General features: G+C 42.5%; 1 non-coding gene across 1 annotated transcript; it reads right to left on the bottom strand.

The window, feature by feature from the left end:
- Positions 1–24,879: 24,879 nt before the first annotated feature.
- LOC114810818 lies at positions 24,880–25,017 on the bottom strand. The gene has a single exon (XR_003758509.1). It is a non-coding gene; the product is annotated as a small nucleolar RNA SNORA7 (small nucleolar RNA).
- Between the last annotated feature and the right edge of the window lie 2,298 nt (positions 25,018–27,315).

Below are 27,315 nucleotides of genomic sequence, written 5' to 3'. Positions count from 1 at the left end.
TTAGTGGCAAGAGCACAGGCTTGAGAGTCAGAGGTTGTGGGTTCTAATTCCGACTCCACCACTTAGCTGTGTGACCTTGGGCAAGTCACTTAACTTCTCTGTGCCTCAGTTACCTCATCTGTAAAATGTGGATGAAGACTGTGAGCCCCACGTGGGACAACCTGATTACCTTGTATCTACTCCAGCACTTAGAACAGTGCTTGGCAGATAGTAAGCGCTTAACAAATACCAATATTATTATTCTTATTATCTGTCTGGAGACAAGGGGCTGAACTAGTAGACTTCTTCAAGTCCTTTCCAGCTGTATTATTTTAGATTCTGTTCACCATTAGGACTCTTACTGGGTTAAGGACTTTGAGGCTAAAACATGGGCCATGCCAATTAGCACAGATTCACAGGCCCAGAATAGAGAGAAACAGTCAAAAACCAAGCAAATTCTATTTAAAATAGGTGCAACAGCTTTTAGTGGTTAATCGGTCTGTAGAAGAAAGGGTATTGAAGATCCATAGAAGCATCATCCCTGTGACCCTGCAAGTGTAAAATCAAATGAAGGAAGTCTTTCTTACTGGTAAGATTTTGCGAGCCTGATGGTTTCTGGATCTATCTGCAAGGCTAATTTAAACATCAGAAAGTGAACCAATCTTCAAACAAATCTGAAAGGCCAGAAACATCAATGGTCACGTCTGGCAGCGTCTTATGAAGATAGTTCAAACCTCACTTTCCTGAAAATGGAGCTTCAAGCTATGAATTTCACCAAAAAAAAAAAAGCAGAAAATAATCACGTCAGTCTAAATCATTCTATTCCATGTATTTCTGCCAAGTGCGATCCTGGGTTTTGAAATGGGACTGCCTTTCTCCGGGCCTGAAACCACCAATCCTTTTCACACAGGTCACTAAACACCCATCAGTTGGAGGCAAGCAAATGGTTCCAAAACAGTTACCTAGAGGTAAAAAGGCTGTGCCTCCCCTTCCAAATCTTCCAGGCCACCCCGGTCCCTTTGCAATGGAGTATCAATAGAGAGAGACAAAATGAATTGTTTATTTAATTGTGCTGTGCAAGCCGGATAATTGCATGTGTTCCAGGAAGGCTTTGTAACCAACGAGACGATACTGAATCTGCCAAAACCCTTACCTTGAAGCCAGCATCCTTTCTTTCTACATTCTCTCTCCTATCACAAATTACGTCAACCCTGGTATTATTTCCAGAGGAGGCAAAACCATGGCAGAGACATCAAAATCCGTGTCTTTCAAATGGAAAATCTCCATTAAGCTGCACCCACTGGCAGAGTTCTATCTTTCTATAAAACAGAGTGGAATCCAACAAGCCATCGATCAACATTCAACTTGTTCCACTCGGCTATTAGAGAACCCCATTTTTAGATCATCTGGTAAATAAATGGGTGCACAACATGGCCTGAAGGGGGTCATTTCCAAGGCAGGCAGGAAAAGGAAGACAGAAACTGATCATTTCATGTGCCCAGAGTGTTTGGTGATAAACTGAATATGTGGGTTGAGTGAAAGAGATAAGACAAGGATAATGCCACATGGGTGTGTGATTCAGGGAGGACAGAGTCTATTGGAAGGTGAAATTAAATGATCTAAAGTGAGAGAAAGGAAGGGGATCGGCTTTGCAGAAGGTAAAAGTGAAGCTATCTTCACTAATGAAGTGTTATCCTGGAACACCAGAATAATACCCAAGAGAACCATTTTCATCCAGGTTTTTGAAATGTCTTCCCATCCATTTGCACTTTTGCACTGGCACTGGGACCGCAGTTTTTTTATAGTGTAAAAATTATCACAAAATCTTTGTAACAAGGGTGATCCCTTTCTGCAAACAAAACACCATGTAGAAACTGCTCTCATATGATAAACTGAGACCATGAAACATGATTTGTTTTACAAACTATTAACTAAATCTCTACAAGACTTTGCCCCTTTCTCATCTCTCCTTTGATGGTTTTGTTGCAGGTAGCACTTCATTACTACAACAGTCAGGATCTTTCCTTAGAAATTTCAGTTTCCAAAGGGATTCGATCTTCTTCTTCAGATGTTATAATCCTCTCTGATATAATCTAACTGTAATGTTTAACATCTCACTAGTGGAATTAGAACTTTAGCTGAGGAATAATCAACAGGAATGGATGAAACTCCCCAGTTTCCAAGATCTAACTTCCAGGCAAATATCCACAAGGAGAGAAAAAAGATCACACAATGGAGAGACAGGAGAACCTCCAGAAATTATTTCCACCGCATTTCAAAATATCCAGTTCTATTTCTCTAAAGTGTGTTTAGCTGCTCTCAGGGGGCTGTGACCACAGTGCCACTCTCTCAGACCTTTCCCTCCTGGTGGAGTGTTCCTTTTGGCCCCTCACCCCTTACCTGAGTTGCAAGACCTGCAGGGGCATCTAGGACTATTTTTGGGTCAGCATTGCTGCAGCCACTTCTTTCTTAATGGTGGCATGCTCAAGGAAGCAGCTGGGAGCACAAGTCTTCCCCCTAAAAGGAAGACAATCTACCCAGACTGTCTCCCCGCAGCAATCTTCAGATCAAAAGACTCCAGGGACACGGTTGGCTGGGACAGCAATATCTGGGCCTGAGCACTAAAAGCACTAAAAGCCCGCCTTTCATAAATCTAGTCCTGGTCAACCTTCCAGGATTGAAGATGGAGCCCAGGCCCTCCATGTGGGTGGCAGGGTGAGAGAAAAGCAGTGAGATAAGAGTGGAGTGTGGCTTTTTTTTTTTTTTTAGTATTGGTTAAGCACTTAATTTGTGCCAGGCACTGTATTAAGTGCGGGGGTGGATACAAGCCAATCGATTGGACTCAGTCCCTGTCCCATGTAGGGCTCACAGTCTTAATCCCGATTTTACAGATGAAGTAACTGAGTCACAAAGAAGTGAAGTGACTTGCCTAAGGTCACACAGCAGACAAGTGGCTAAGCTGGGATTAGAACCCTGGATCTTCTGACTCCCAGGCTCACGCTCTATCAACTACACCAGGCGGCTTCTCTGAGACTGTGGTTTTTGAAACCATCATCTGTTGCCTGGGGCTGGACCTTCTCTGCAGCAAAAATGGTATCCTTCTGCGGGGGTCATCCTAATTATATCTCTGCGATCGCATGTTCAGAATTTCTGAGCCACCGCTGCACTTTTAGTACTCAGAAAGTCATAGTTCAGTACATATCTTACATAGATTATTACTTAAGCACTAACTCATGTACATATCGCCCTCTCCTTTCTCCTACCTTCAATTTATTCTAGTGTTTGTCTCCTCATTTGGTTATAAGCTCCTTGAAGGTGAGAATCCTGTGTATTTTCTCTGGTGTACTCTCCAAGTGCACCTAGAAAGCAGTCAATAAATACTGTTGATAACTTGATCTTCATGATTAAGAGGCTGATTTGTGCCACAAGCTTTTTGCTCTCGCCACTCTAACCCTGATTTTTTAAATCTTGTTTCAATTCCCAATCTCCTGTTATATATTGCTTCCTATTTTCCCTCAAGCCTGTATGCTCTCTGTGGGCAGGGAATTTGTCTGTTTATTTTTATATTTACTCTCCCTAGTGCTCAGTACAGTGCCTTGCACTCAGTAAGTGCTTAATAAATATGACTGAATGAATGAATGCTGTATTTGTGGGCAGTATTGACTCATTTTACTTACGTGTGGGACTGCACATAGAAAACTAAAATCTCCCATTCATTTCCCACAGCTTGACTTAGTCCCGAGGTATCTTTAGGGACCCACAAAGCTCCTACCTCAGGATCGTTTGAGGTGTTTCATTCAGAAAAATACTGGCAAAGGCTCACCCTGGTCCGCTTCTGCACATGGGGAAGAGGGGGATCATGCGGGAAAACCTTGGGGTTTGGCACCTGAAAAATAGGGCCATTTACCTAATTTAAAATCTTTCCACAACTGAAAAGTCTAAATGGCAGGAAAGGAGATGGTTTGTGTCTTTTGTCTCACTCAACCTGAACTTCTCAACTCCATTCCCGTGGCCAAAACTCCGTGGTTCACTTTAAAGGACAGAAAAGTTTGGATTCGCTAATTCCATATCAGACATACAGTAATGTATTTGCCCTTGCCTGGGAATTAAGGACTTTCTTTCCCTGAAACTAAAATTAGAAGGGGAAAAATACATACTTGAAGGAATTTTAAACCACAGGAGTAATTAACTGAATATAACTCTAAATTGCAAAGTAAAAATCACAACACTAGAGCAGATAACATTTTTAACAAATAATCTTTTCACTAGTTCCTTTTAAAAATCTTTATTCATAGGCTGCTACTATTTGTAGACAAAATAATAGCAAACCAAGAGAAAATACGGGAGATGCTTACTGAAGTGTGTGAAAATACAGTATGTACAGCAAAATACTTCATTAATAGCTCTAAAAAATCCTTCCCAGTATTTAATATTTAGGTGACATATCTCTGTTTCTGAGGAGTAAACATCCTAGCCATGAATAGCAAACAGAGTAACACAAACTCCATTTATTTGTAAAATAAACTCATTTTCTTTTCATCTCAATGCAAAAATGACCCAGTGCCATATGTTCCATTTACCATGATTCTTAGACAGCGCATCTATACAATTTCTAGATCATTAACTTGTCTTCGTATGTTTCCGTGTCTTAGAGTTCTGCTGGGTAAGCGTTCATTCATTCACGTGGGTAATGCTACCTTTTATACATCTGATATTTCATTTGCTCAATTACTCCGTACCCAACAACTGCAGCTGAAGAAGCCTGCAGCGTTCACAAAAGAGCAAGGACCAAAACTTGATTTCCAGTGGATTCTAACAAAAAGTGCTTTTGTTCTTTGCTAGGTTGAAGCTTTTAAAAAGTCATTCAGACCCTCTCGTTTGACTTTACTGGAGTCTGGTGGTCTCCTCGTAAAGCAAAGGGGAATAAAATGTCTTCCTGCCCTGGGTTAACATTTAGAGGGTGAAATGGGGACAGAAGAGAGAACCACTCTGGACCATACTTCACTCTAACAGAATTCCTAGACTTTCTACCCTGTAAGCTCACTGTGGGCAGGGAACATGTCTATCGACTCCATTATTTTGTTATACTGTATTCTCACAAGCATCCAGTATAGTGCACAGAGTAAGCGCTCAATAAATTGGACTGACTGATCAATTCTTGGGCTTATCAATGAGGGACATCTTATCTTGAAGGGGCAGGGACTGTATCCCATTTGCTTACATTTTAACTACCTCAGCGCTTAGTGCAGTGTTTGACATTTAGTAAGTACTTAACAAATACCAGAATTACTTTTTTATATTATTATTACCATCTGTGCACCCCTAAAGTTCTGCCTTGTTGGTAGTTATACCGGATTTAATTGATCACAAGTTTCTAACACCTCTTCATCTTCTTACCATTGGCCTCTGGCCAGTTGCCATAAAATAGTAGTGGGCTCACGAGGTCCAGTTGGCAGTGTTTACACTTTTTAGCTCAATCCTTTTCATTCAACAAGATTTTTGGCAACAAGATGCAGTTCAGTGTCTTTCAGGTCCCTCTTCTGTGCTTCTCTGCAAGTCTGACTTTGTCTATCCATTCTAGTCACATTAGTTAGCTATATTATTGTTTGTATAAAAAAATTCACATCCTTTAAGATCCCAAAGTGTTTTTAAAGTCATCCTGCAAAGATTCTCTTTATCTTGACAGGCATGTTTGTGTTGTCTCAATCTTCCTTTATTGTTATACCATAAAATAATGATTAATAATAATTATTATAGTATTTGTTAAGATCTCACTATGTGCCAAGCATTGTTCTAAGAGCTGAGGTAGATACAAGGTAATCAGGTTGTCCTACGTGGGGCTCAAGATCTTAATTCCCATTTTACAGAGGAGGTAACTGAGGCAGAGAAAGGTTAAGTGGCTTGCCCAAGCTCACATAGCGGACAAGTGGTGGAGTCAGGATTAGAACCCATGATCTTATGATTCCTGTGCTCTATCCATTATGCCCTACTGCTTTGGGCAGCAAAGGATCTTCATGCCTGTGTACTTTCTGTACATGACCATTTGTTTCAGAGGGATACTGGACCAACAAACCCCCAGATTCCATGGAACAACAACACACAAGTCCTCACCTCTCTCACACTCCCTTCTGAGTCACCCTGACTTGCTCCCTTCATTCACCCTTCTTCTCATTCCCACAGCACCTATGATTATATCTGCAATTTATGTATCTGTCCCACCCCTCTAGACTATGAGCTCACTGTGGGCAGGGAAGGTGTTGTTGTTATACTGTACTCTCCCACGTCCTTAGTACAGTGCTTTGCACACAGTAAGCGCTCAATAAATAGGATTGAATAATTGAATGAGTGGGATGCAATAGCACCTACAACTATTCCCTTTCCCAATCCTGCCTCCTTTTTCTGATCCTAATAATAACGATGGTCTTTGTTAAGGACTTACTACGTGTCACCCACTGCATTAAGTGCTGAGGAAGATTAAAGATCAGAGCCAGCTTCTGTCCCACACAGGGCTCAGAATCTAAGCAGGATGGAGGAAAGGCATTTGACACATGAGGAAATTGAGGCAGAGAGAAGCTAATTGACTTGCCCAAGGTCACACAGCAGGGAAGTAACAGAGGCAGTATGAGAACGCAGGTCCAAAACAGAACTCCTTATCTTTCTACCCAAACTTTGGTCTCCTTTGTCTTTCTCCTAACTGTAGATATTACTACTATCCTCACTATCTACAAGCCCAGAATCTCGGCTCTGTCCTCAACTCATCTCTCTCACACAACCCATATATCCAATCTAGCACTAAATCCTGTTGGTTCTATTTTCACAACATCACTAAAATTTGGCCTTTCCTCTCCAACCAAAGTGTTCCTAGGCTGATCCAAGCACTTAACCTATCTGTCTTGAATCCTGCATCCACCTTCTTGGTGACCTCCCTGCCTCCTGTCTCTCCCCACTCTAGTCCACATTTCCCTAAACTACCCCGATCATTTTTTTTCTAAAAAAGAAAAAATATGTTGTCCACATCTCCCCACTCCTCAAGAACCTCCAGTGGCTGCCCACCCACCTCCGCATCAGACAGAAACTCTTTACCATGGACTTTAAAGCTCTCAATCAGATTGCCTCCTCCTACCTCTCCTCACTGATCTCCTACTTCAGCCCAGCCTGCACACTCCTCTCCTGCAGCACCAGCTTGCTCCCTCTGCCCCCATCTTGTTTATCTCACCACCGACCCCTTCCCCACATCTTTCTTCTGACCTGGAACATCTTCCCCTCCATATACACCACATCACCACTCTCCCCACCTTCAAAATCTTATTAAGGACACATCTCCTCCAAGAGGTCTTCCCCGATTAAGCCGTCTTTTCTCCAACTCCCTCTCACTTCTGCATCACCTATGCACTTGTATCTATACCTTTTGGGCATTTAGTAGTCACCCCAGTACCACCGCACTTATGTACATATCTGTATATTATTTGTCAGTCTCCTCTTCTGGACTGTAAACTCATTGTGGGCAGGGAATGTGCCTACCAATTCCATTACATAGGCCTCTCTCAAGCATAGTATAGTTCTCTGCACACAGTAAGTGTTCAGTGAATACCATTGACTATGATCATTCGGGAGCATCTGGAATGGCCCTGGATCTGCAGTAGGTGCAGCAAACCTGTCTATCTCCATTAACTCTCCCAACAAAGCAGGAGTCTCTCTGTTTCTGAGAACACCACAGGCAGAAGTGCCTAACACAGTTATTGCCATTTGACTTTAGTGGGGTTTATCCTGTTCTGGTACCTTCCCCACCCATTCCTTTCTTCCCTTCTATTTCATTAGCCTTATCTGACCAGGCACTGTAACTTACCACCTTCTTGGCAGAGAAATTGGCAACTTCTTGGTAGAACCTAGAAGCAGGGACAAGAGGAACTGAGTAGCTCTTGACAATATCATGAGTTCTGGAGAGGGAATGAAGGATTTAGGGTTGAATTTATATGAAGAGGGATGGAAGTAGTCCTCTGATTGAACTACTGGGCACCCCAAGCACAGTTAATCCCAGATCTGGATTGACAATTTCCTCATAGATCTTCTAAAGTGAGTTTGGAGTTGACACTGGTGAGTAGTGCTCCTTTGGATCCAGAGAAAGCTCTCTTCCCATCATTTCCCATCTTTTCCTCCCTCACAAAGGGCTAACTGAGTACTGAAGCAGTGAGACTAGAGAAGCAGCATGGCTTAGTGGAAAGAACAAGGGCTTGGGAGTCAGAGGACAGGGGTTCTAATCCCAGCTCCGCCACATGCAAGCTGTGTGATCTTCAGCAAGCCACTTAACTTCTCCGTGCCTCAGTTACTTCATCTGTAAAATGGAATTAAGACTGTGAGCCCCACGTGGGACAACTTGAATACCTTGTATCTACCATAGCACGTGGAACAGTGCTTGGCACATAGTAAGCACTTAACATACCATAATTATTATTATTATTATTATGAAGCTCCCTTACCTTCACTCACACCTGGAGACAGGGCAAAAAAAAATCTGTTTCTGTGTAAATGTTTCATAGCGATTCATATTCATGATGAGAAAGAGGACTACTGTCTCTTTCGTGGTCTTCAGACCTTTGGTAGTATTTGACTTACTGAATGCAAAAATAGGACATTTAAAAAATGGAACAAATGAGCAATAGACTAAATCAAAATTATCCTTTATAAGGTTTCCTCACACTGGCTATGCGTAAACAGCCTTGCCACTGTGGTTCAGCAAAAGTCATTTGAACCTCAAATATTGAAAATCCAATAGTGCAATAAAAATTCAATCATAAAGCTCCACCAAGTGGAAATTTGGAAAACTACATTATATGCTTCCAGTAGGAAGGGAACTTGAATGATCTGGATGACAGTACATCGGAATTAGTGCACACGATTCACAGTGAGCTATCTGGAAACTATCCTTTGGGACAGGCCTAGTCTATTCATCCGTTCTTCGTGCCTCTCTAAGCACAGTGATTTGAGGTAAAAAAAAATACTTCTAAAATTAAGAACTGAGTACATTAGAACCCGGCACAGGATCCTCAGAATTAAAGTGCCTGGAGAATGCACCTTTTGCAGTTCTAAACTGGCCATGAGTTTAAAGAAATGGTGCCAATGAGGAATTATTGCTGTCTGTAAAAGAAATAAACACTTCTGTCCTATCAGAAATGTCTTCTGATACTTTTGCGATCAGATAAATGTGTTTACGTATTCAGAATAAACAAGCAAGATCCTTAGGCCAGCCTCTTCATTCATTCATTATATTGTGTTTGTTGAGAACTTACTGACTGCAGAGTACAGAACTGAGTGCTTGGGAGAGTACAATACAACAAAAACCAGCCACAGTCCCTGCCCACAACAAGCATAGTCTAGAGTGGGGGAGGCAGACATCAATGCAAATAAATAAAATTACAGCTATGTAAACAAGTGCTGTGGGGTTGGGAGCCGGGGAAGCTGACACAGCGTGACACAAAAGTTGGACTGTAAGACTGTGAAGTTTGTGAGTGGTGTTGATTGTTCTCTGTTAAAATATTCGTGTCTATGAAAATTCCACAATGGATTGAAAAGAGAAAAGCTGAGCAGAACTGTCTGACAAGAAGCAAACTATTTTAAATGCAATAACCCAAACCCTAAATGAAAAACACCAGTCTAAGAAAGTGTTTACAGGGTGAATCTAGTTTGCTTTAGATGGAGGTGAGGGAACTGAGAAACACTCCATAGTTATCTGGGTTGAGAGGATACCATTATTAAATGTTTACTATGTGGCAAGCACTGTGCTATGAGCAAGGGTAATCACACGAGACAGAGTCGTTGTCCCACAAAGGGTTCACAATCACAGTCTCTACAGAACTTCCGAAATAAGTGTCCTCACCCTCCAAAAAAAGCACTAAACTTTCCCAAGGAGGTGTCTTTCACCTGAAGTTCATCAGAGGGAGCCACAGACCAGCACTTTGGAAAGCCTTTTGTTTTCTTCTTCCCACTATTTCATCCGACAATTCGTTGGTCTCAGTAAGCCAGTCACTGGGCAGGGATTGTCTCTATCTGTTGCTGAATTGTATATTCCAAGCGCTTAGTACAGTGCTCTGCACATGGTAAGCGCTCAATAAATACTATTGAATGAATTTGCTAAATTAGGAGAAATGAATCTAACCTTAGGAAAACAAAATGTAGGACTGAATCCCAGATAAAATGGCAAAAGATTACTACTGGGGTAATTGTGGTAGGTTTAACAAAGATGATGCACCTCGTAATTTACTTTGGTGCATTTATCTCTTTGTTTATCCAATAAGCTTCCCAATGGCAGTTTTAAAAAAGAAAGACAAACAATTCTCAAACCACAATTCTAAATATTAATATAGATTCAAGTCTATACTCAGTGCCTCTCCATTGTCAATTATATTTGAGATTATGACTTGGATTAAACAAATCATCTTAGAACCTTAAGTGAAGGCAACTCTATTTCTGAATGGCAGAAATGTCCTGGGGGAGGGGAAGGGAGGGGTCAGAGCACTACTCGGTTTCATAGATAATCAATCAGTGGATTTACTGAGCTTCTGTGTGCAGATCACTGTACTAAGCACTTTGGGGGTGGGGGTGGAATAATACAACATAGTTGGTAGACACATTCCCTGCCCACAATGAATTTACAGTCTAGAGTCAAGATAAGAACAGGGAGATTAATTTTCTCCACTGAGGCTGTAGAAGGGGAGAGGGAGAGGACAGAGAGAGCAAGACTGTGGTATACTTCCAGATAGTTCCTGCTGGTTTAGGGAGAATGTAACCACCTCTACTCACAGTGGGGAAAGCACATTAGTCTGATGATATTTCACAGGGCAAACATCAGAGATGCCAAGGGAACACTATCAATATGCCTGGAATTCTGTAACACCCAAGACTGGCATGGGGAAAAGGACAGAGAGATAGAGATGGAGATATTTGGAAACTGGAGTGGAGTCAGGAAGAGGGACAATTTACTTTCGTCCAGAATACAAAATGATTCTCACGGTAGATACTGAGAGCCCTACTGGGTTGGCTTCTATGAAGAGTTACCTGTTAGGCAAGCAGCATCATATGAACCACCCCATACAGATGACACAATGCTGCTTGACTCTGCAGTGTCCAGGAGATGGCTGGGAGGATGGAGGTGGTTTTAGTTCAGCGTTTATATACAACTAACCGGCAGTCTCTCCTCCATGTGATGGCAAACATACATCCACTGAGATAACAATGGCCTCTCAGCTGTTATTCTTCCACCAAACTATAAGTGAGTCAACTTGAATGACAAACGCAAGGGAGGAATGAAGTAAGCACTGGTGCACTTTTGCCACTTGAAATAGGAGAACCAGGTTCAGTATTTTGCAGCAACACAGTGCAAAGAATTCTAAGCACTTTATAGATTAAGTAGACTACTGTCAATGCAGTCATTGATTGGTGGAAACCGAGAAAAAAACCCAAGACTTTACACCTGGACTCGGCAAAATCCCCAGTCCTCTGCTAATCACGACTGCTTTGGCTACTTTGCTCCTTTAAAAACAAGCAAAAAAACCCTTTACTCTCAAAGTGTAGAGTTTTGCTTTTGTTGTCCCTGTCAACACCAAGAGCACATGAGAATGATTGCCCCCAAACTATCTTTCTGAAAAACAAAGTTCAAAACTGGTGCAGGATATTCATGATGGTTATTGTTTCTGTTGAGGAGTTTCATGCAAACACAAATTTTCACTTTTACTTGAAGAAACTTTTGGTAAACCAAGCAATAGAGAGTTTTTAAAAACTGGATAAATGCTGAGGAATTTTGGTTATATTCTAAAAAGAAAGCCTAGACATTTCATGAAGACAAAAACTGAAAATTACTAATACCAAGGGTTTACAGGTTTAAGCAGTATTCTTCGAAGGCAGACTTTATTTACAGTTAGCAGCACAGCAGGCCAGATGTTTCAAAAACCCAATGTTGATTATGACTACTTTTCTGAGACTAATCTACTGATGTAAATGAGTTCATTGCAATTACTTCACCACCTCATCTTAACTTTTACCCAGAATTTCTCAAGAAGCAGGAAATTAACAGATGATCTTTCTATTGGTTTTAAGAGAGCAGTCTCCCCAATTAGACTGTAAGCCCGTCAAAGGGCAGGGACTGTCTCTGTTACCGATTTGTACATTCCAAGCGCTTAGTACAGTGCTCTGCACATAGTAAGCACTCAATAAATACTATTGAATGAATGAACATTTTTAGTTTATTAATAGTGCTCTCAATAAATGTACTTTCTTATCAATAGGTCTTGTCATCAAGTCCCTCCAGCAATAGTGAAAGCTAAGATTAGCCAACTTCCAATAAAAAAGGGCATTCATTAATAACTGCAATTTCTAGCCACAGAGTAGTAATTCTGTTCTGATACATAGAGGTGTGTGAGGAAGATCATTTTCCTGCATTGCTCAAAGTATGTGAAACACAGCTTCTCACAGAAACCATTCTTTTCATCCATCACCAACGAGGTACAAAAAGATTCTTGAAGGCAAGGTAATAAACATGAGAGAAATGTTTTTGAGTCTCAAAATACTAAGGCATTAATTGCATGCAAAATCCAAGTACTGTAAAAGATCTTGAATGTAGAGTATTTAATCTATTAGTCAAAGATTTAGTTTACTTTTAAACAAAAAATAGAATTTTTATACAGTTACATCTGAATTTTTTTTAATTCATAGATAGTTTTTTTAACTGTACTTTTTAAGTAAGCTATTAAGCTGTCAGGTAAGTAGTAAGCTGTGTGTCAAGGACTAAGCACTGGGGGGAGATACAAAATAATTTGGTTGGACACAGCCCCTGTCCAATATAGACCTCCCATTCTAAATTAGAAGTAGGAAGATTTAATCTAGATTTAATTCCCAATTTATAGATGAGGTAACTGAGGCACAGATAATTTGTGACTCGCCCAAGTTCACATAAGCAGACAAGTAAGAGGCAGAACTGGGATTAGAGAGCAGGTCCTCTGTCTTCCAGGCTTCTGCTCTTTCCACTAGACAACACTGCTTCTCCACACTAGGTATTGATTTCCATCTTTGTATTTCCCTATTCCCCCATATATCTTGATTCCTTCAGTCATATTGGGTTCCTCCAGAGGCATTGTCTCTCAATATCCCTGAATACTGTTTGCAGATTTTTCAATATTTCTTTACAACGTTGCTTCTTTTAAAGAACAGAGCAACAATAGCTTTCTGACCTTGTAAAGGGATATACTGTTACAAGTTTTGTAGTGTGTTCAAAAAGCAGTTCATCTGTGACCCACTCCCCCTGTACGACCTTTACTTATACATTACTGTGGGCATTACTGTGAACATCTTTGTGTGGATGGTTCATTTGCCTGCCTGATCTCCCCTATTAGATAATATCCTCCTTGAGGGTAGGTGCTGTAATAACTTAGCATTTGATTTTGGTAAGTCTAACTACAGTAGTTTTCTCTTAGCTAAGGAAAAATGTAAAAATAGGAAATGATGAAAATGGGTTATTCTTTTAGATATGACTGGGGAGAGTTCTAACTTTGGGGAAACGTGTATGAAGATGGTAAAGCCAATGAATATTAACAGTGTTGGTATTGCTCCGTGTGCTTTTCCTCTGTCTGTCATATTGCAAGAATCATATTTTGTCAACCAATCAATAGTATTGGAGCACAGAGAGCTGTACTAAGCATTTGGGAGAATACAGTAGAGTTGGTAGGCCCAATCTCTGTCCTCTTAGAGTTTATGATCTGCACATTCTTTCATAGGCTTTGGTAGGTCTCTTGTTTGCTATGATCACAGGGACCTGTGAGGTGCTTCTGGTGTATTTCCTGTTCTGCAACAATTACATCCAATCTTTAAGTCATTTTTGTTCAGTCCATTTTGTTAGTGTATGCTTGTGATATTCAGAGTCTTGATGTCTGCCGGAGAGAACTTGGTTTTGAAATTAATGATAATAATAATAATAGTGGTATTTGTTAAGCGCTTATTATGTCAAGCAATGTGTTAAGTGCTAGAATAGACATTAGATAAGTAGAAGCAGCATGAAAAAGCATGGTTCAACTCAGAAACTCTGCTGCCAAATTGTACTTTCCAAGTGCTTAGTACAGTGCTCTGCACACAGTAAGCGCTCAATAAATATGAATGAATGAATGAAGAAACGCTGACAGGCAATTGCAGAGATATAAAGAGAAAGACCCCTGCAGAAAGATAGCATTTTTGCTCCAGAGAAGGTCCAGCCCCAGGCAACGGACCTTAGTTTCAAAACCCAAGGTCTCAGAGAAGCAACATGGTATAGTGGATAGAGCACGGGCCTGGGAGTCAGAAGGTCATGGGTTCTCAACCCGCCTCCACCACTTATCCAGTGAGTGACCTTGGGCAAGTCACTTAACTTCTCTGCGCCTCAGTCACCTCATTTGTAAAATGGGGATTGAAACTGTGAGCTCCACATGGGACAAGAACTACATCCAACCCAATTTGCTTGTATCTACCCCAGCATTTAGTACAGTGCCTAGCACATAGTAAGTGCTTAACAAATACCACAGTTATTATAATTCCCACAGGTGCTCACAGCCTAAGTAGGTGGGAGAACAGATATTGAATCTCCATTATGCAGATGAAGGAACTGAAGCACAAAGAAGTTAAATGATTTACCCCAGGTCTCACACCCGGCAAGTGTTGGTATCAGGCTTAGAACTCAGGTCCTCTGCCTCCCAGGCCTAAGCTCTTTCCACTGGGCCACACTGTCCATTTGCTGTTTAACACTGTGATACCTGTACCTGGGGTTCCTTGTTCCAATAGGGCACCTAGAAAGAGTTTTCCAGGAGCTTGGTATTTCTCTTTTGTTAGAGTTTGGGTATGCCACCTTTCAATGCAATGATTTTCCTGATAGCTCGAGTTTGGAGCATACAAGCCAATGGTAGTCCAGGGGCTGCAGTGGCTCTGGGGGCTGCACTCTGGAGAGTTTGGGGAGCCCAAGATTTCAGCTACATGAGCTTCTGTGGTAATTTGGCCCTGGGCTGTGGGGGGGGTGGGGGGGGGGAGGGAGGGCAACAAACACCAGATCCCCACCTCCCGTCCGCAGGCTTTGGGGAGGTAGAAGAAACCAGACCCAGGCAGTGGCTGCCACACCAGGCCAACAGCAGAAGGAATTCTGAGGGCGTCATCACCACTGCTGCCATAACCACAACAACCAGAGTCACTGTCACCTCGCTTAATAATAATGATGGTATTTGTTAAGCGCTTGCTATGTGCCAGCCACTGTACTAAGCGCTGGAGTGGATACAAGCAAATGATGTCGGACACAGTCTCTGTTCCGTGTGGGGCACACAGTATCAATCCCCATTTTTCAGGTGAGGTAACTGAGGCACAGAGAAGTGAAGGGACTTGCCCAAGATCACACAGTAGACAAGTGGCTGAGCCGGGATTAGAACCCCTGACCTTCTGACCCCAAGACTTGTGCTCTATCCACTATGCCATGCTCCTTTTGCCTGTCACCATCAGGCTTTGTGCCAAAGGACTCCCGTCTCCAGCCAAAAGGAAACGGTATCTCCCCGCAGGTTTGTGTGCCCCCTTGTTGCCCCCAAATGGCAGTCTGAAACCCGGGAGGAGGAATCACAGGGAAAGGAGGCGTGGTGGCTTAGCCCCTGAGATGAAGAAAAGGCAGAGTGCTTCGCAAAAAGTGACAGTGCCAGCCTGTCCCCACCCCCATTTCCCAAATTCCCCACTCCTTCCCAAGGCAAGATCCCGTTTCTGGCCTGATCACTGCCATGAGCTTAGCCGGTTTTCCCAAAATGAAGAGATTTAAGGTGGAGAGCTATGTGGGGAGTGGGACCCCAGAGATTCTATTGTGTTGTACTTTCCAAGCATTTAGTTCAGTGCTCTGAACCCCTAAACATTCAATAAATACCCTTGATTGATTCACCAACTACCAAGCCAGCACCATCAGACTATTTAACAAAAAGCAGAATCGAGCAGACCACAGTATTTAAGAGGGAGACATTCCCTGATTAATTCCCATCACTCCAAGTCATGTCAACCCAGTCACCCTTAGCATGTAATGTTGAATACAACAATTCTTACCGCTTGTGTACATTGATTTAAAGTACACTCAATCTTTTATATCTATTCATCTTTCCTCCTGCTATTATTCACTGTAGCTTTGTTCATTCTCCTCCTCCCACAACTGTATCTGTCAATAATTTTTGTCTGCCCACCCTTCCCATTACACCATAAACTCCTTGAAGTCTTGGACCATGTCTTTTCTTTTTATTTCACTCTCCCAAGCACTCACTTTAGTGCCTGGCAAAGAGTGGGGGTTCAAGAAATACTGTTGGTTGGTTATTAGCTCTCCAACACCTCTCACTGCCACCACCTATAGAGAGAGCTGATAGAGTGCCTCAGTGCTAATGGTTAAGAATTTCTGCTTGATGTGCAGAAAGGAATGAGTGATCACGTTAGGTTTTTGAAGAGTTAGGGAGACATATGCACAATGATGTCTTAGAAAATGATCCAGGGAGCAGAGTCAAGTATTGTCTTGAGAAGGGAGAGAGAGAAGCCAGGAGTTTGGGAGAATGGAGAGGAGGCTAGGCAGTAGTCAAACCAGGATCATCAGGTCAGTTGCTTGGATGAAGAGGAAAGGGAAGAGCCTGGAAAAGTTCTTACTTGTCACTGCTATTGGTAATACTGGGGCACATGCACTGATGATGGCCCCAAAGGAGAAGGACGAACCAGAGATTCCGACTGACAATCACTTAGTGAGTTGGGCCTGGAAAAATTCCTGAGGCCTGTAGGCTAAAAATCGGTTTGGATCTGCCCCACATGAAGCCAGCAGAAAGCTTCAGTGAGATGACCTTCACAGCCCAGGGTCCTTTATGCCCTGGGGGCCATGCTGGCTCTTTAAAAACCACCCCTGCTGCTCAGGACAGGGATGCTCAATAAATACCTGGCTGTGATAACGATGTAATTAAACCTAGCAATAATTAGGGCATTTACTGAGCACTTACTATGTACTGAGCACCTGGTTAGCAACAAGGTTGTGGGATGGGACTCCGTCCCTGACCCACATGAGGCTCACTATCTATTTTATCTCCATTGTGCAGATGAGGAAACTGAGGCCCAGAGGGATAAAGTGACTCACTCATGACCACACAGCAGGTCAACTTACACCTGCGTTTTCTGACTCTCTGTCTGTGCTCTTTCCACTAGGCCATGCTGCAAGAATTTTAAACTACAGGAAAGTCCTCCGCATTTTTAAATCCCCCAAAATGTGTTTTTTTCGAACGACTGCTTCCGAAGCATTAGTGAGAGCTTCCGATTTGCCAAGAAAGGGTCAGGGGAAGAAGGCGTTCCTGAGGAAAGTTTTTAATTCACAGTCTGCTGGATGTCACACCACCCTCTGAGGTTAGGCTTGAAAAACAATAAACAGTGGAATTTGACTCACAATAACACGATGATGTTTTTCATAGGGCAACACAATAGTTCACAACTACACTTCCTAAGGACAATGACGGAGTATATAAACATACACTTGAACTGATCCTCCTAGGTATCCATGTTTAAGGGACATTTCTCAGGGGCATCTATTATCATCAGTGGATTAACCTGTTAGGAAAGGCCAAAAAGTCTCTCTGAATTACAGCTCTCAAGTATCTTCCCACAGTTCTCCTAATCTCAAAGGCCAATTGCCTATTTAATGATTTACAGCCCCAAAATGTTACCGAAAGGCTCCGACACAAAACCAGGTTCCTATTTCTTGCAAAGAGTTTTGCCTCCAAAGTCTGAATGGCCTACCTTTTTGTAGAATAAATAATAACCAGTGGGACACGATGAATAAACTATGTATCTCCACTGGCTGATCTGTCCTTCAGTTTACAGGCAACACTGTAGAGAGTGAGTCTATGTCTGTGAGCATGAAGGTTGCTGAGAAAGAACCTCCGGTACACTTGCACCCTGGCCCACAAAAGCGATGTAAAGGCACCTTTCCTGGTCCTCTGATGAGCAGGGTGAACTGTCCAAAAAGACTGCTGCCTCTCTCTTTGTTTGTAATTCACTGTCCACTGGATTTAACACCACCCTCTGAGGATAGGCTTGAAAAACAATAAACAGTGGAGCTTGACACGATTGAATAATATGTTGGCGTTTTAACAGGGCAACACATCATTATACAACTCTATTACCTAAGGATAGCTTGGGACCGACTCTATTTTCTAAGAACTAAATTTCATGGTATTTGTTGAGCGCTTACTATGTGCCAGGTACAGTACTAAGCAGTGGGGTAGATGCAAGCTAAGCATGTTGGACATGTACCATATCCCAGTATGGGACTCCCTCTCTTAATCCCCATTGTACAGATGAGGTAACTGAGGCCCAGAGAAGTAAAGTGACTTGTCCAAGGTCACACACCAGACAAGTGGCAGAGCCGGAATTAGAACCTGGGCCCATGCTGGGTTAGGAGGAGAAGGGAAAGTAAAAGGTTAAACCCCAAATTGGAAATGCCACACCTTCCACATGTAAGGATGACTCTCTACATTTTCATTTCCGAAGCTTAAGCTTCAAAAAGTAGAGAATTGTCAAATCAAAAATTTAAAAAATAAAGGAATTCGGAGTGTTGAAAGACAAATTTCCTTAGGCCAGGTTGGGATAATGCATTTTTTTTTGTTGTTAGGGAGGGAGAGCGGGTTGGATTGTGCCACTCAATAAAGGGCATGGCCAAGATTTCAGATTTCCCTAAGTAGGCTTCAGTGAACAACACAGTTATTTGCAAGTTTTATTCAGCCCTGTGTTTCACACTTTTTATCCAAGCCGCCAATCAATTGGGCATTCAGATCCCAAATTAACTCTTATCTTTACACTAATAGCTTTTCTTATTATCTGCTAGATCATTACATCTTCCACACATCTGATCTGTCACTTTGTTTGAAATAATCCTTTACCCTAATGTTCTGTGCTGACTATTAATAAATTAGGAACAAACAGCAAAAATAATTACCCTTTCACCTAGGAAAACACTGATGGCTACGACTTAATGGTCTACCAGTGACATACTGCTTTTCCCTGTATAATGGATGCAAATGTGGAACAGGATATGGGTAGGTTATTTTCACACAAGCTGTCACTTGTCACACACATTACATGAGCTTATATTAGCTGTTTAATTCACAAATTTAAAAACAAATTCCGCTCATGATGGTTGCCTCACTCCAGGATCTCTTGGGGAGGCAAAGCAAGCGGACGGATTATAATTAGAGCGTCTCAGCACTTCGTTTCTCTGAGGTCCTGGGAGGGGGCGGGGAAAATGGGTCTGGCCCCGTTGTTCAGAGACTCCAAAAGCCAGGACAGGGAGGGAGACATCAGTTTTCTGGAAGGTCCTAAATCAGAATTCCTTATCAATACACAGACTGCCAGGACAGTGGTGAAGTGAGGTGTTGCAGGCGCCATTGTGATGGACTAAGGAAATGCTAAGGTCTGTTGATTTGTGTCATCAATCTGAGGCCTGAATGGTACTCTCTGCTCTGCCCGAAAATTGCCTCCAAGCACATTCCTCAGGAGCAGTCGCTGGTGACCGGGAGCTGGAAAACCCAAGTTGCCCAATACAGAGGAGTACAGAGGAGCAGTTGTTTATAACCAAGTCTCAACTGTACCCACCACCCTTTCTAGGAAGCATGCCAGGCCCTGGGGCGTAGTGGCGAGTTTTTCATTTTCATCTTTACAGGGTTCCCCACAGAGTGGGCCCCTCCCAATCCATTCTTTAAACGTCTCCCGTTATCTGAAATTGCACCCTTTTCCCACAGTTATCAACCAAACCTGGCTTGGAAGCCCCACTTTAAATCAGCTTGGCAGATCAGCAAGGAAACAGCACAGCAGAGGTTTCTAACCCAAAGATACTCCACCAGCCACAGTAACTTTCCTAAATTACTCAACGTGGTGAATCAAAAGAAAAAAAATCACTGAGATCATTTCATCACATCCTCTTTTGCACTGACAACTGGACAGAGTGAAAAGGCAGGCTGGCTGGCTAAATGGGCCATGTGGTTAGTTTGGTATGCATGATTGATGACTGTTTCGTAAAATAAGTTATTTGAGACTTTAAAATATTTATTACTGCTAAAACGCTGAATATATCAACATCAGAATTAATCATGAATAATATTTAATTAATACCTGACAAGGATCAATTTGGCAACTCTTTTTGTTCTCTTTCCTTTCCCCAAATAGGAAAATAGCTATAAACTAAAGTGTTTTATTTTTTCCATCTGCTTCTGGTAAAGAGCATCCTTGAATTGCTAACTTAGTCAGGCTCTCTTGAACTTTCATATATCCAGGTAATTAGACTCAGATGCTGGCTGAACTGAGGTGATAAATCAAGTCTGTGTCTGTAAGCAGAAAGCAAATTGCTAACACCAAAGTGGGTGTCATGGTTTCGTCCCGACCTGCATCTCCAACAGCATGGCCTAGTGGAAAGAGCATGGGCCTGGAGGTCAGAGGATCTGGGTTCTAATCCTGACCCCTCCACTTGTCTGCTGTGTGGCTTTGGACAAGTCACTTAACTTCTGTGTGCCCAGTTACCTCATCTGTCAAATGTAGTTTAAGACTGCAAGTTTCATATGGGATATGGACTAATGTCTAACCTGATTATCTTGTATGTACTCCAGTCTTACAGTACAGAGCCTGGCACATAGTAAGTGCTTAAAAAAGTCATTAAAAAATAAAAATAAATCATACATATCCTCCTGTAGCACTTCCATTGGGAAGAAAGGAAGATTCTGCTTTCACCCCATCTCCCACATGCCGTCCTACTGCGCATGTACCACTGTGGACAGGGAATGTGTCTGTTATATTGTACTCTCCCAAGTGCTCAGTACAGTGCTCTGCACACTGTAAGCATTCAATAAACACAATTAATTGATTCAGTATATAATTATGTACGTATCAATAAATACAACTGACTGATGGATTATGGCTAACTCACCAACTGATAAAAAGCACAAGGGCAACTAAAATGTGTCACAACCTCAGTACTACTCTAAGAAATTATTTTGGGGAAGCAGAAAACTTCCATTCTGGTAAAAACAAGAGGTGGATTAGGAGCCCATATCAAACATCCTGTGCCAGGTGCATTATAAGACATTCTCTCACACCAGATTTAAAATCAGAAGCCCTTGGAGTCCTGAAAAATCTTTACGGTGCCGGGTTTGCAACTGCAGAAGGGAATATCCAGCAGCAAATTGAACAACTTTTCCTGGATCCAAACTGGATCTTAGTGGTAAAACAGGGCCATTCCCAGGGGAAGAGCGATATGAGGCCATTGGTCCAAGGAGAGGGGAGCATTTTGGGAGCAGAACCCCTTGCAGCTGTAACTGTTTCCCCTTAAATCATTTCCTCTTCTGGAAAGATTCCAAGTCCACCAAGGCAACGGGCCGACGGCTCCAACAGCTATTTCAATCAATCAGTTAATCCAACAGTCATGTTTATTGAGCACTTTCTGTGTGCAGAGCACGGTTCTAAGCACTTGGGAGAATACGGGACAATAATAATGTTGGTATTTGTTAAGCACTTACTATGTGCAGAGCACTGTTCTAAGCGCTGGGGTAGATACAGGGGAATGAGGTTGTCCCACGTGAGGCTCACAGTCTTCATCCCCATTTTACAGATGAGGGAACTGAGGCACAGAGAAGTGAAGTGACTTGCCCACAGTCACACAGCTGACAAGGGGCAGAGGTGGTAGGCATGTTTCTGTCAACAATGAGCTCACAGCTGAGCTGGGACTCTCAGCTTCGCTCACATCTGAAAAGCAGCATAGCATAGTGGATAGACCACTGGTCTGAGAGTCAGAAGGACCTGGGTTCTAATCCCAGCTCTGCCCCTTGTCTGACCTATTTATTTTGTTAATGAAATGTACATCGCCTCGATTCTATTTAGTTGCCATTGTTTTTACGAGATGTTCTTCCCCTTGACTCTATTTATTGCCATTGTTCTTGTCTGTCCGTCTCCCCTGATTAGACTGTAAGCCCGTCAAACGGGAGGGACTGTCTCTATCTGTTGCCGACATGTTCATTCCAAGCGCTTAGTACAGTGCTCTGCACATAGTAAGCGCTCAATAAATACTATTGAATGAAAGAATGGACCTCAGTTACCTCATCTGTCAAATGGGGATTAAGACTGTGAGCCCCATGTGGGACAGGGACTCTGTCCAATCTGATTTGCTTGTAGCTACCCCAGCACTTAGTAAGCACTTAACAATTACCACAGTTATCATTTTTATTATTATTATCATCCAAGGTCTCTGATATGACCCGAGAGTTTCCAGTTGGCCCTAAAAAGGCCCAAAATAGTGGCTGACCCTGTCAGGCCTCAAGTCTGTAAGCCCCCCATTGGCAGGGCTTGTGTCTACCAACACTACTGCATTACACTTTCCCCAAGTGCTTTGTACAGTATTCTGCGCATAGTAAGCATTCAAGAAATACCACTGATTGGCTGACTGAAGTCTGGATCCTCCAGGTCCTCATCCTCCCTCTAAAATGCCTTCCTCCTTTCTGCTCTGGTACTCAAAATGAAAAGTTGGCATGCCTGACCTGCAGGTATTGTTGATTTGATGCTGCACCGAGTGATTCCGCCACTCTCAAGGAGGGGGCAGTCAAGGGGGCATCGGCCAATCACTCTATCGGATTTATTGAGCATTGTTTGCAGAGCACTGTACTAAGCACTTAGGAGAGTACAGTACAACATAGTTGGAAGTCATGTTCCCTGCCCACAAAGAGTTTACAGTCTAGAGAGGGAGGCAGACATTAATATAAATAAATAAATTACAGCTACGTACAGAAGTGACGTGGGGCTAAAGGAGGGTGAGTAAATCCAAGTTCAAGGGCAAAACAGAAAGGAGTGGGAGAAGAAGAGCATGGCCTTGTGGAAATGGGCTTGGGAATCACAAGGCCATGGGTTCTAATCACCGAGCCACCTGTCTGCTGTGTGACTTTGGGGAAGTCATGTAACTTCTCTGGGTCTCAGATACCTCATCTGTAAAATGGGATTAAGACTGTGAGCTCTATGTGGGACAGGGACTGCGTCCAACCCAATTATCTTGTATCCACCCCAGTGCTTAGTACAGTGCCTGGCACATAGTAAGCACTTAACAAATTCCATAATCATTATTTATTATTATCATAAGAGGAATTGAGGGCCTAGTCAGAGAAGGCTTTTTGGAGGAGATGTGCTTTTAATGCTCGGTGGTCATGTAATTTGGGGGCATGGGGAGTGAAGTAATTGTCCTGATCCACTACCATATAGGTAGTCCTGGATGAGAACCATATCTGATTTAAGCACTTAATACAGTGCTTTGAACATAGTAAGGGCTCAATACATATGATTGAATGAATTTGTTCACCACCTTACAATAGGGGATCTGTTACCAGAACTCCTACTTGCCATTCAGCATAAGGGCATGAAAAGGAGGTTGGTTGGGCATAGACAGGGTATTTTTTTGTGTCTAATAGCAAGGCCTCCTCCTGATTGGGTCAGGATTCAGTCCACCTGACATCTGCTGTTTGGGAGCCCTGCCAACTTCCCTGCTTTGACAAGCCTCCCTGGCTGCTGGGAGTTGCCATTTGGCCAGTGGCAGGGGAAGAAGTTGGAAATACCCTGCTAATATTGGCTTCAACTTCCTGGCCTGCTCCCACTAACCATCAGTAAGTACTAAAGAGTGAAACCTGTCCCAGACCAATCCAGACAAAAAGGCCATTTTCTTCAGAAAAATGTTCTCCAAAGAACATCCCCATTACATACAGAATTAATCTGGGTGGCTACTTCCCCAACAGGGTATTTTGTTCACCACAGAAAATTAGCCAAGTATTCTGTGGAGGTTGACACTGTTCGAAGAACAGCATACTTGAGAATTTAAATCACTGAACCTGAAAGTCTTATTGCTGAGGCCACTACAATAATTCTGTCCTGGGAAGAAAGAAGTCAAGAACACAAATTCTTTAATCTCCAATTTAATCTCCAGTTCTCCCAATTTTTTATTATGCTAAATGTTTACTATGTTCCAGGGACACTAAGTACAATTCAGATTGGACATAGTCCATATCCCACTTGGGGCTCACAGTTTTAATTCCCATTTTACAGATGTGGTAACTGAGGTCCAGAGAAATGAAGTGACTTGCCCAAGGACACACAGCAGACAAGTGGAGGAGCCGGAATTAGGACACAGGTCCTTCTGACTCCCAGGCCCATGCTGTATTCAGTAGGCCACGATGCTTCTCAATGGGAATTTCTTCCCAATAATGGTCCACGTGGCAGCCAAGGGCAAACAAGATGAGGACTGAAAGAACAGTCAGACCCAGGATGCCTGCTGTGAGGCTCCACTGAAAAAGTGTCATTTCAGGAATGCAATTGACAACCCTGATTCCCCTATAAATGCAACTCTCTTCCTCCCCACAAAAGTCAACGAGGAACTTCATGTCCACAAGAGAGTTGGGTCTCGAAGAACTTTAAAACATCTTGAACTTTTTCAGAACACCTCCAAGAAAAAGCGGAAACTCACTTTTAAAGAAGTTGAGCAGGTGATACTGGGGGAAACATCTCCCCAGGTCCTCATGCTGTTGGTTTGATAAAGTTCAGTTCTGCCTGTGGTAGCTCCATCAGCACAAAATGTTGAAAATGATGTTTTCATGTTTCCCTCCTTGTCTTATCTTATGCTGTCGAGTCGTCTCCGACCTATAGAGACTCCACGGACACATCTCTCCCAGATCGCCCCACCTCCATCTGCAAAACATTCTGTTAGTGTATCTATAGAGTTTTCTTTGTAAAAGTATGGAAGTGGTTTACCATTGCCTCCTTCCATGGGGTAAACTTGAATCTCTGCCCTCGACTCTCTTCCATGCCAGTGCTGCCCAGCACAGTTGAATTTTGACCTGTAGCAGATTGCCTTCCACTTGCTAGCCACTGCCCAAGCTAGGAATGGAAATGGTAGGTCTCCGCTTGACTCTTCCTCTCATAGCTGAGACTGGTAGAGTACTAAGAACTCGCCAGGTACGATCCTGAGAGGGTTTTCCTCCTTTTACCTTACACAAAACATTTAGGAAATTGAAAATGACAGCAGTAGTTGTGGTGAACATTTCCTCCTGAACTCCTTAGCCAACAGCAGAAAATCACCCTTCGACCCATGCTCTTCGAGGTTTATTTTCAGTTCTGCCTCATCCTTCCCAAAGAAGCCCTTTGGGCAAGGCTTGGGACAGGGCAACACTGGGTACTTAAAGCTCATAATTAACAATAAAGCACCAAACAAATCCTGTCCTTTTACTCAACAGTGATATTTCGCCTCTTATCTGGGGAGTCGGTGTAGTTGATCCTGGTAGCTCCTGCTCCACTGACTTCAACTAAACCACGCAAAAGTTTCAAGAAACAAACTGAGGTTTGCAAGATGAATAAGAGAGCTCCTAAGGGGGAGGGGAGGCCCGTTTCTGTCTCCAGGGGAAGAACTCAAGAAAGCTGATCAGGGAGATGCCAGAGGTTCTAGGTGTGATTTAATTTCACAAACGGCTCAGCCTGTGCCTCAGTCCTGATCAAGTAGCCCTACAGGGCCAGGATTTTCATCACTTCAAGCCCATTTGTTTTTGAACTAGCAGCACCCCAAACTTCACCAAAGGCTTGGTGACTTTCAACTGGACCTAGTTGGAGGCTAAGCTATTTTGTATGTGACACAACCCAGATTTGCAATAAGGTCTCCAGAGGTGAAAAGCTAGTGCATTAAACCACTGTTACCTTGAAAGCCTAAGAGTTGCTTGAAATTTAATAGGATTCACACACACACACACTCACACACACACATCCAAGAATCTTTGGCCTGCCAAAAAAATAAATTGGCATTGTTGTAAAATTGGGTTGCACTGCCAGAATCCAAATATTATTCATGTGAAGGAAAGGGTTGACCTGAGATGTGATTTATGTGCACTTCAAATGCAGTACAGGAAGTAACCCGAAAAATTAGGGTGCAAGGTCACATAGTAGACAAGAGTCAACTTAAGGTTAAAGTTAAAAACGTTAAAAGGGAAAGAACAGTTCAGGTTTTCATATAAATTAAAAATTGGTAATAATTTTGGTGGAGCAGAAAAATAAAATATCAAAGCAGGTATTCTGTGCTGAATATTCTTAACCCACTGGGACCTAAGGTAAAATGATTTTCTTGGAAAGTACAAAACATTTGGTGTGAAAAACAATCTAATGTGAAATATGGAGGAACTGGGTTAATTGCTTACAACCTAAAAAAAAATAGTCATACATGAATCACATTTTTGGAAGCCCTGAAAAGAGCTCCAGTTTTAACCTAGACTGCATATTCCTGAAAAAAGAATCATTGGTTTTCTGGACTCCTGTCAATAGCAAGGCTAGCTGCACAGTGACTATTATTTCTATCCATAATTTTTATCGAGCACTTACTCTGCTTAGAGCACTGTACTAATCACTTGAAAAGGTATAATAGTAGGCATGATCTCTGCTTCGCTCTGCACTCTGAAGACAAGTTTCTTAAAGTAAGGATTATACTCTCCCACCCACCTAATAATATAATTGTGGTATTTGTTAAGAACGGTGCTAAACACTGGAGTAGATTCAGGGTAACTAGATCAAACATTATCCCTGCCCCACATGGGGCTCATCAACTAAGGGGAAGGGAGAACAGGAATTGAATCCTTATTTTACAGGTGAGAAAATGAACAGTTAAGTGACTTGCCCAAGGGCACACAGCAGGCAAGTAGTGGAGTTGGGATTAGAACCCAGGTCTCCTGACTCCCAGTCTTGTACTCTATCCACAGTAGGAGTTCAATAAATATTACTAATTGACTGATTACATCGTATTGACTGACAGCTGACATATCTGATTTGCGGTCCTTCTAGTCTATCAACGGCACAAGGCACAGTGGTAGACCTACTCTGTGGAGATTTTACACTCTTGAGTTCTCCAGCCCTGAAACAAGTAAGGGACCTGTGTTTCCCTCTCCTACTCTTTTCTCTCTCCATTCCCTTTCCATGGCAAAATGCAACTTTTATTTGAAGCTGCATTTTTCCAGAGGAAGAAAACACAGAAACGTGGCTAGTTTCAGTACTGGAGCATAGATCTACCCACTTGCCTTGTAACAGACCTGAAGGGCCGCCTGTTTAGTGAATTAACTAGACTATAAGCTCATCGTGGGCAGAGAACGTCTCTATCAGCTCTGTTAGATTGTGCTCTCCCAAGTGCTTAGTTCAGGGCTCCGCACACTGTAAGTGCTCAATAAATAGAACCTATTGATTGATTTCTAAACTTTTAGTTTTTCAGATGAAGGCTCAATTAGGAGACAGTAGAATGCT

This window comes from Ornithorhynchus anatinus, chromosome 3 (genome assembly GCF_004115215.2).
Source record: "Ornithorhynchus anatinus isolate Pmale09 chromosome 3, mOrnAna1.pri.v4, whole genome shotgun sequence".
Taxonomy (NCBI): Eukaryota; Metazoa; Chordata; class Mammalia; order Monotremata; family Ornithorhynchidae; genus Ornithorhynchus; species Ornithorhynchus anatinus.
Note: the sequence above shows the minus strand (reverse complement) of the source record. Positions and strands in the feature narration are given on the sequence as shown.